Source organism: Rhagoletis pomonella, unplaced genomic scaffold (genome assembly GCF_013731165.1).
Source record: "Rhagoletis pomonella isolate Grant_MI unplaced genomic scaffold, Rhpom_1.0 Rhpom_scaffold_00006, whole genome shotgun sequence".
Classification (NCBI taxonomy): Eukaryota; Metazoa; Arthropoda; class Insecta; order Diptera; family Tephritidae; genus Rhagoletis; species Rhagoletis pomonella.
The window spans coordinates 52,715,235-52,725,698 of NW_023458560.1; the positions used below are offsets into that span (position 1 = coordinate 52,715,235).

At 35.7% G+C, this 10,464-nt stretch overlaps 1 protein-coding gene across 1 annotated transcript in view; it reads right to left on the reverse strand.

The window, feature by feature from the left end:
- Positions 1-10,464, reverse strand: part of LOC118740935 — a 238,066-nt gene that overhangs the window by 223,482 nt on the left and 4,120 nt on the right. The gene's annotated exons all lie outside the window — the stretch shown is intronic.

A 10,464-nucleotide genomic window follows, 5' to 3' on the forward strand; every position in this document is an offset into this window, starting at 1 on the left:
TCAAAAAACCGATTGACGACTGGCAAAGCCAATGGATGATATGCAAAAAGCGAAAGTATTGCGGCGCATGCGTGCTTACGCGAGCAGACGCTGACTGTTTCTGTGGCGTTCAGATGTATTCAGCGCGCTTGAGACCGAAAGTTTATGCTTTTTATAAGCTTTTTTTTTTATTTTGGTTGTTGTGTGAACGTGAGTATTCAGTTGTTGAATGTGAGATTGTGCAGGCGCGCAAGCGTCGATCACGACCGACGTCTGGCTTTTTATACCCGAGCGCACTTGTGCACAAGGATATATTAATTTTGTTCACATAACGGTTGTTTGTAACAGCCAAAACGAATCGAGATAGATATAGACAAATGTATACATAAATGATCAGGATGAAAAAAGAAATCGATTAAGCCATGTCTGTCTGTCCGTCCGTCTGTCCGTCTGTCCGTCCGTCCGTGTACACGATAACTCGAGCAAAAATTGAGATATCTCAACGAAATTTGGTACGTAGGTTTCCCTTAAATCGGACTTTAACCACGCCCACTTCCCATATAACGGTAATTTCCAGAAATACGAAAACTGCGATATTTTAGTAACTACTGAAGATAATTCACTCAAAATTGATATTTACAATAATTTTCAGACGAAAAATAAGAATATTATAAATTTTTGGAAAATGGGCGTAGCCACGCCCATTTATGGTTACATGTGTATATCTTGGTAACCGCTGCACCAATTTCTTCCAAACTTGGCACAGTTGTTGGCCTTGGTACAGCATAAAAAACCGCTGAAACTTTTTAAAATCGGACAATAACCACGCCTGCTTCCCATATAACGGTAATTTCCAGAAATACGAAAACTGCGATATTTTAGTAACTACTGGAGATTATTCACTCAAAATTGATATTTATAATAAGTTTTAGACGAAAAATAAGAATATTATAAATTTTTGGAAAATGGGCGTAGCCACGCCCACTTATGGTTACATGTGTATATCTTGGTAACCGCTGCACCAATTTCTTCCAAACTTGGCACAGTTGTTGGCCTTGGTACAGCATAAGAAATCGCCGAAACTTTTTAAAATCGGACAATAACCACGCCCACATCCCATATAACGGTAATTTAGAGAAATACAAAATCTTCGATAAATCAGTAAATATTGAAGCTAATTTATTCAAAATTGATGCTTGCAACAATTCTTTACCAAGAAATACGTTTATGGTAAAATTTTGGAAAATGGGCGTGGCACCGCCCACTTATGATCTCATATAAGTATATCGGTAACCGTTCTACCAATTTGTACCAAACTCGGTGTGGTTATTGTGCTTGCCACATATAAGCAAAACGTTGAAAATTATTGAAATCGGACTAAAATAACGGCCGCTTCTCATATAACGGTAAATTTCAGAAATGCTTGAAACTTCAATATTTCGAAATTGAAGGACGCTAATTTACTCAAAATTGATACACCCTGGCTTACCATCTAGCGGAAGGTTTCGGAAAGGTGATAAAACATATATTTAATACTTGCGGCGGGTATTTAATGTTCGGCTCCGCCCGAACTTAGACTTTCTTACTTGTTTATATGTACATATGTATATAGCCCAGGGTATAATGGTGTGCACATACGATCATGCACAAGCTTCGCCGAACGATGTTTTTTTTTCTTTAACTGCGCCTTCTGCTTCTTATGGCCTTTTTAAGCTGATTTGTTTTTCTGTTTACTGTTTTTTTTGTTATGATGTATTAAAATAAGCACCCAAGTAAAGTATGAAAATAAGAAAATTGCTATTGAAGCGAATATGCAAGCGCGAAGCGCAACGTTCGACTGCTAACTAAATATGAATGACCGAGTGCCAACTCAATAGAAACCCACAAAATCCCACAAAATGCCCCTCTTAATGTACCTACTGGAAGTGCAAGTGCTGGTTTCTGTGTGAATGCTCTTGTTGTTGGTGTTGTTTTTTTTTAGTTGTTATTGGTGGTGATGTGAGTAGCGTAAGCGCACAGCTTAGCTAACAAAAGTATGTACTAGTTATTGAATAACTGAATGGTTACGCTGTGCTTGCGCTTGAAACTCAGAAACGTATCTGAAAGCTGGCGGTGAGCGTGCAATGGCTTAAAAAGCAGTATGCACTTTTCCAGTGGCGGTAGAGGAGGTTGCGATGAAGAGCGCTGAGCGTACATCATCATTACTGTTATCGCCAGCGCCAATGTAGCGGCAGCAGCAGCAGAAATCAGCAAAACGTGTAAACCACGCTCTTTGCCAGATAAAGAGCTTTTTGAGCTGATCTTAATGTGTGTAATTATCTTAGTTGTTTATAAACAAATTAGTAGTTTCGAGATGTGAATAAATTTGTAGAAAAAAGAGATAAGAAACGTAGTGTGTTTTGAAAACCAAATTATGGGTAATTTAATTTGTTAAACTAGTTAATGGTAAATGGCAATAGGGATCGTACGGGAAATAGCTAATAGATTATTTATGATAGATAATAAAATATAGATAAAAGCTAATAGCAAATAGATGCATGCTAGACACAGCAGGCAAGTCAGCCATAAAAAATGAGGAAGGCCTTTCAGGAAGGGCCACTCAACTGTAGGGGTAATTAGTGAAGTAGATGGGGCGGTACATAAAGCCGAAGAAGCCTGTGGGCAAGATGGGCAATGGTGGGCAATGGTGGGCAAGATGGTACGACATGTTGGAAGCCTTGGAGCGGTGCTTCAAGCTTCCAAAATATTTCCTAGATATGTTTCGGGACCATCTCAGAGACCGTTGGCTGCTGTACGACACAACGTTAAGTCAGATAAAGAGACATATAACTGGCGGGAGGGAACAGGTGTCTGTATTTGGGCCGAACCTCTGTAACGCCATGTATGACAGTGTGTTCAGCACGGAAATGCCGGAGAGCTCCTTCCTTGTCGCCTTCGTGGACGACGTGGCCGCCGTCATAATAGCAAGAAACACCCAGCTGGCATAGCTCAGACCAGGTCGTGCGTAGTGTCAGTGGATGGATGAGCGATGACGGTCTGCAATTCGCTACGGCCATAAAACAGAGTCGTACTGCTCACCAAGAAACGGATCCCAAAAATTATAAACGTGATGGTCGGACCTCAGCTCATGGCAACTTGTAGGTCTATAAAATACCTGGGGGTGAAGCTTGACAACAAACTCCCATTCTGGAAACACATTCATGGAGTATGTGAAAAAGCTGCGCAGAGCACGGTGGTTCTAAGCCGGCTGCTGGCGAATGTGGGCGGCGCGAAACCACGCCGGAGGAAGCTTTTGATGACAGTAGTCCAGTTGGTGCTCCAGTAGGGGACAGAAATATTGATTGACGCATTGAAGGTGAAAAATACCGGATTCAAATGTTTTTGGTCCAACGCAGAGGTGGACTACGCATGGCTTCTGCATACCGTACAGTGTCCGCGGACGCGGTTCTAGTTATTTCTCGTGTCATGCCAATTGAGCTACTTTACAATCCCAGTGACGAGATAGGCTCATCAGGTGCCGCGGCTAGGGCACGCGAGCAACTAATATATAGCAGTGGCAACAAAACTGGAACGTGAGCACAAAAGGTCGATGGGCGAACATCCTGATACGGAGAAGTCGATTCCTACCTGACGCACTTCCTCACCGGCCATTATTACTACCGGTAATAACTTCAACGGATTGGCAGAGTGGACTCGTTCTGTCGTTACTGTGAAAACGTCGAAGATAACGTGCACCATATGTTCTTCACTTGCGAGCACGTCTTGACCTCGCGCTCCGAATAAAAAATTGGGGTCATGACCTCCAGTGCAGAAAAGTGGTAAGCACTCAGCTTTTCCGATCCCGAGATTTTCGGGATGTCGTTATCACAATTTCGGTTCCCAGGATTAGTGCCGAAAATTAGATATTCATCACTTCTCAACAACATAAATCGAAAAAATTGCTTCTGTATTGTTAGAGAAGCTCTCCTACCATAAAATAAGTAATAAATAAATGGGTTTGAAACCAACTTTTTTATTTAAAGTGGCGTTTTTATTTTTTCTCTCTGACGTCAGGATTTATTTAAAAGGACCTTATAATGCCAAAGATATGATTTATTCTAAAAATTGATTAAAAAGTTCAATGCAACGTAAAATAAAAATATGGGTACCAAATGCAAAAGGAATTTTTTTTAGAATTTAAAAAATTTTGAAATTTTTTGGATTCACAAGGACGGTAATTTTTTAAGCTGATATGTTAGAAGGACGAAATTCAAGAACATTATCGAGTTTATATAAGTCCTTAACATATAATTTTTTCAAAAGCAAATATTGCGAAATTTCAAGGATTAAATTTTAAAAGGACATTTTCAATACTTACCAGTCCTTCTCCACCAAAAACTTCAATTTGTTTAAATTGTACAGGATTTCCTCTTTAATTTGATACCATACTACTTCTCTGAATTATTTATTACTGACGTCAGAATTAAAAACTAAAACCGCAATTTTACTATATTTGGCCCAAGTTTCGCGCATATATGGATATTTGTGCGTAAGATTTACTTTCGCGCGATGTTATATGTATTATATATAACTATTAAATAAAAAAAGAAATATAGCCAATACTGTTCAAGAAAAGGAGTTTCTATCATTGCCATCAGTGCAAATTAAAAATCCCGAAAATCCCAGGATTATTTTCCAAGGATCCCGGGATTTTTCGTACCTTAAAAAAGCCGCAATCCCCTGAAGGACCTATAGTTTTACGCCGACTACGAACGGCGATTGTATTTTTATGAGAAGCTGTTTTTCAGATACATACATACTCGGAGGTTTGCCATTGCCTGCCGAGGGGCGATTGCTATTAGAACAAACTTGTTTATGTTTTTTTTTATTTGTTGTTGTTATTTTAGGGCCTTCCTTTCGGTTTTTGCTGCCTTGCTTGCTTGCCTAAGCCCAGCGGTGTAGTCCGGAGGACAACCATTTCTACTGGACTAGAGCTACATTCTAGCTGTCCTCCTCTGCATAGCTCATACATTCTTAAAGGGAAATATTTTATAACACATTCTAGATGTATGGAGAGTACGTTAGCTGACTAAAATCCAACCTATCATATCTTTTTTTACCTCCCACACTGGACGTTCAATTCCATTGCTTATTACTTATACGCCCTGGTGTTCATATGTCGCTGAGTTAACTATGTGTACATAATAATATTTTAAAATACTTTAAACTTTCCATTTGCTGATTTTTATTTGATATTTGTTGCCAATTCTGACTTTTTTTTTCTTTAGTTGCAAATCGTTGTTTTTATACCCGAGCGCACTTGTGCACAAGGGTATTATAACTTTGTTCACATATACGGTTGTTTGTAACAGGCAAAACGAATCGAGATAGATATAGACAAATGTATACATAAATGATCAGGATGAAAAGAGAAATCGATTAAGCGGTGACTGTCTGTCCGTCCGTCCGTCCGTCCGTCCGTCCGTCCGTCCGTCCGTCTGTGCACACGATAACTCGAGTAAAAATTAAGATATCTTAACGAAACTTGGTACGTGTACTTCTTTCAGGCGTAGGACGGATGGTATTGAAAATGGGCAAAATCGGACAATAACCACGCCTACCTCCCTTATAACGGAAATTTTCAGAAATACGAAAACTGCGATATTTTAGTAACTACTGAAGATTATTCACTCAAAATTGATATTTGCAATAACTTTTAGACGAAAAATAAGAATATTAACATTTTTTTGAAAATGGGCGTAGCCACGCCCACTTATGGTTACATGTGTATATCTTGGCAACCGCTGCACCGATTTCTTCCAAACTTGGCACAGTTATTGGCCCTGGTACAGGATACCAAATGGCCGAAAATTTAAAAAATCGGACAATAACCATGCCCACATCCCATATAACGGTAATTTGGAGAAATACGAAATCTTCGATAAATCCGTAAATATTGAAGCTAATTTATTCAAAATTGATGCTTGCAACAATTCTTTATCAGGAAATACGCTTATCACAAAATTTTGGAAAATGGGCGTGGCACCGCCCACTTATGATCACATATATGTATCTCGGCAACCGTTCTACCAATTTGTACCAAACTCGGTATGGTTATTGTGCTTGCCACATAAAAGCAAAACGTTCAAAATTATTGAAATCGGACTAAAATCACGGCTAATTTTAGAAATGCTCGAAACGTCAATATTTCGAAATTTAAGGACTCTAATTTATTCAAAATTGATACACCCCGGCTTACCATGTAGCGGTAGCTTTCGGAAAGGTGAAAAGGCATATATGTAATACTTGCGCCGGGTATTTAATGTTCGGCCCCGCCCGAACTTAGACTTTCTTACTTGTTTTTTGATATATTTCTTTATTTACTCGTAGAATTGCTTTTTTGCATATTTCATTTGGTTTTCATTTTTTTATTTGTGTGAAAGGAGCCACGCGATCGTCGTGACGATTCGCTGCTTTCGTCATGTTAACCCAAACTGATTTAGCCTTTATATGTGTACGTATATAAATGTGTATTCGTATATTAATTTTTGATATCTTCTTCAGCTGTATGACTTTTGGCCTGCATAAGAAGGTACATAGTCACATATATGAACTGGAAGTTTTGTTTGAAATAAGTTAACGGTATTGCGATACCTTGTTACCAACAGTATATATATGCACTATAAACGTAACAAATGTATGCATATCGATATAGTTCGGAATAATGACTGGAAATTTGCTTTGACCTAATCAGCCTTATTTGAACAAAACTTAATGAACTACTTTTATAACAACGGTTGGATCCACCATTTTTGATTTGGATGAACTTTGGTCAGAACTTATATTTTTTCATATACGTACTGAAGTTCTGCTAGAAAATTTATACAAAATTCAAAATTTCACAACTTCCGGGATTTTGAAAGTTTATTTCCATTCTGATCTCATTTTAAAGCTGATATTAGGGCTTTATAAAAGAGTCTTAAAATAAAAAAAATATAGAGAATTTTGAAACTAAATAAATGGTAAAAGCAGGAACTTATACAAATTTTTGGCAAAATTATTTTTATACAAGGCCTCCAACTGACCTTCTGCAAATTTTGAAGAACGGTTTTTTTATAACGATATGAATTTTCCAACTTTAAAATTTTTTCCCTAACTTCAAATAAAGTAAAGCTAAATAATTTGTATTTAATTTAAATTAATTTTTAATTTAGCGTTTGCCGAAAAATTTCAAAATTCAAAAAATCGTGCCTTGAAATAAACACCTTTTTAACAATTGCAGGATTTTTATGATCAGTAAGAGGTATTGTATACAAAAATGTTGCCAAAAATATATAGACCTCCGAGCAAAACTTTCTTAATTTTTCTTAAATATTTACAAAGTTTTCAAGTAAATTTTTTTTGTTATTTTCATATAAAAATATTGTGTATGCTTTAATGAAAACCAGATAATTTAGAAAAATTTAAGGTTATCGTTAATTTCTTCATGATCCAATTATTGAATCTAAACAAAATTAGTATGGGACCACCTTTCCGATGAAAAAAGAATTATCGAAATCGGTTAACGTGGTCCAAAGTTATGCGGTAACATACATAAAAAAAAATAATAATAAACAAAAAAAAAACAGTCCGACGATAATCTCTTCATTTTTTTGAAGTCGGTTAAAAACTGTCGTTGTTATACCCGAGCGCACTTGTGCACAAGGGTATTATAACTTTGTTCACATAACGGTTGTTTGTAACAGGCAAAACGAATCGAGATAGATATAGACAAATGTATACATAAATGATCAGAATGAAAAGAGAAATCGATTAAGCGGTGACTGTCTGTCCGTCCGTCCGTCCGTCTGTGCACACGATAACTAGAGTAAAAATTGAGATATCTTAACGAAACTTGGTACGTGGACTTCTTTTGGGCGAAATCGAACAATAACCACGCCTACCTCCCATATAACTGTAATTTTCAGAAATACGAAAAGTGCGATATTTTAGTAACTACTGAAGATAATTCACTCAAAATTGATATTTACAATGAGTTTTAGACGACAAATAATTACAAAATTTTGGCAAATGGGCGTAGCCACGCCTACTTATGGTTACATGTGTATATCTTGGTAACCGCTACACCAATTTCTTCCAAACTTGGCACAGTTGTTGGTCCTGGTACAGCATACGAAATGACCGAAAATTTTTAAAATCGGACAATAACCACGCCGACATCCCATATAACGGCAATTTAGAAAAATACGCAATCCTCGATAAATCAGTAAATATTAAAGCTAATTTATTCAAAATTAATGGTTCAACAATTTTTTACCAACAAATACGCTTATGATACAATTTTGGAAAATGGGCGTGGCACCGCCCACTTATGATCACATATATGTATCTCGCTAACCGTTCTAGCAATTTGAACCAAACTCGGTATGGTTATTGTGCTTGCCACATAAAAGCAAAGTGGTGAAAATTGTTGAAATCGGACTAAAATTACGACCGCTTTTCATATAACGGTATATTTCAGAAATGCTTGAAACTGCAATATTTCGAAATTTAAGGACGCTAATTTACTTAAAATTTATACACCCCGGCTTATCGTGTAGCGGTAGCTTTCGGAAAGGTGGAAAACATATATTTAATAATTGCGCCGGATATTTAATGTTCGGCTCCGCCCGAACTTAGACTTTCTTACTTGTTTTTTATATTATTTATGCTAGCGGTCTTGCGCATATTCTTCCGCATTCAAAAATAACCCAAATATCACCTTTGAAACGAGATCAGAATGATTTATATAACTAAAATAGTCTTCAGATATTCAAAAAATTTACTTTCAAAATCCGGGAAATTGTAAAATTTTTAACTTTCAAAAAAATTTGTATTCTCTGAATTTAATTTAAATTTTTATTCAACTTTTTACTGAACATTTTTCTGTTTCACTAATATTCGAATTAAACATGTGAAGGCGGTGAAAAAAATATTTGCTGTTGTTAAAAAAAATAAAAGAAAGTAGAAAAAAATTAATAGAAATTTTAAAGTTTCCTTAATAATGTACTGCAGGATTTTACAGGAAGCTGCTCCCGTACGCTAGCTTCCATAAAGTTTGCTAAGGCGAAAACAGATTTTCCTGCAAATTCTGTAAAATTTGAAAATCCCGAAACTCCTGGCTTTAAATTTAAATGTATTTTGAAAAAATTTTGTTGTGAGCTTTTTGAAATTGTAAATCTTAACAGACGGTATCACGAAATTTCTGATCTGAAAACTTAATTTTAACTTAGATTTTATGTAATTTTTTTCGTTTATTAATATCTAGTTCAATTAAACACGTGAGAAAATAAAAATTTGCTGTCAGCTGATATTAAAATTAGAACAAAGTTAAAACTCTCAAATTCAACTCAAATTTTAATATAGGTACTGTCGTAGAGATTTAAACCAGATTTAACGCGAAAAATAAAAAAAATTAAAAAAATTTTACTTGAATTGCTTAAGGGAGACCAATTTTTAAAGAATGTACATTAGTGCGGGTCGAAATTTTTATTTTCCTTTAATCCTTTTGTAATAGTGAAAAGGTGTTGTCTCAGAAAGTCAGTTTCAAGCCTTTAAAATCATATCCATTTATTTGAAGTGCAAGAGCCCGCGCGTCGATTTTTTATGGCCAATTATTATTTGCTTATTCCTAAAACAGCGTAATATCATTTAAAAACAATCAAATGGGTTAAATTTTTTCCCATACAAAATCGAAATATTTTCAAATTTATGCACGATTTTAAGTCGGTTGTCTGTCTGTAAAAAACGAATATCTAAATAACAAAGATTTTTGAAAATAATTAAACCCGTTAATACGGTGACAACTTAAATAAAAAATTTAATTTGTTTAAAATATTATTTTAGTAAAATGCCGACAATAGAGGGTAATTTTGAATACTCTGAATAACATTTCAAATTTTTTTTTTTAATTTCTTCCGTTTCGTTGTACAGTAAGTAATAAAGAAGAATAATAAAATAAGTGGAATAATATTACGCACGCTTGACAAACAATTCGGTTAAGGCCTTGCAATCATACATACAAATGTGACTAAGTATAAGACTTGAAAATAAGAGCTTTTGCGAAGTTCATAGCTTCGACCAATTGGCATGTACCCGGTTTGAAAAGTATGTATAGTATAACGCCACAGTTTGAAAATGTATTCAAGATTTGACCTAGCTTCGTCAGTTTGTTCTAGACATTTTTAAACATTTGCGTCATTAAATAATTAGCTCAAAATTCAAATCAAGTGACAAAACCACAAACGGATGTGCAAATTTTAATGAATGAAGCAAGCCAAATAACTAGGTTTTGAATCAGATGGCTATAAAATTGAATTATGAATAATTGAATATGTAAGAGATTAAATTAATATGGTTTCGCGAAAAGAACCTAAAAAGCGGAAAAAAATTAGTAGCAAAAGTACAATATATACAGGGTGTCCCAGAAGTAACGTGCCAAACTTTAGGGGAAGGTAGGTGGGGGGG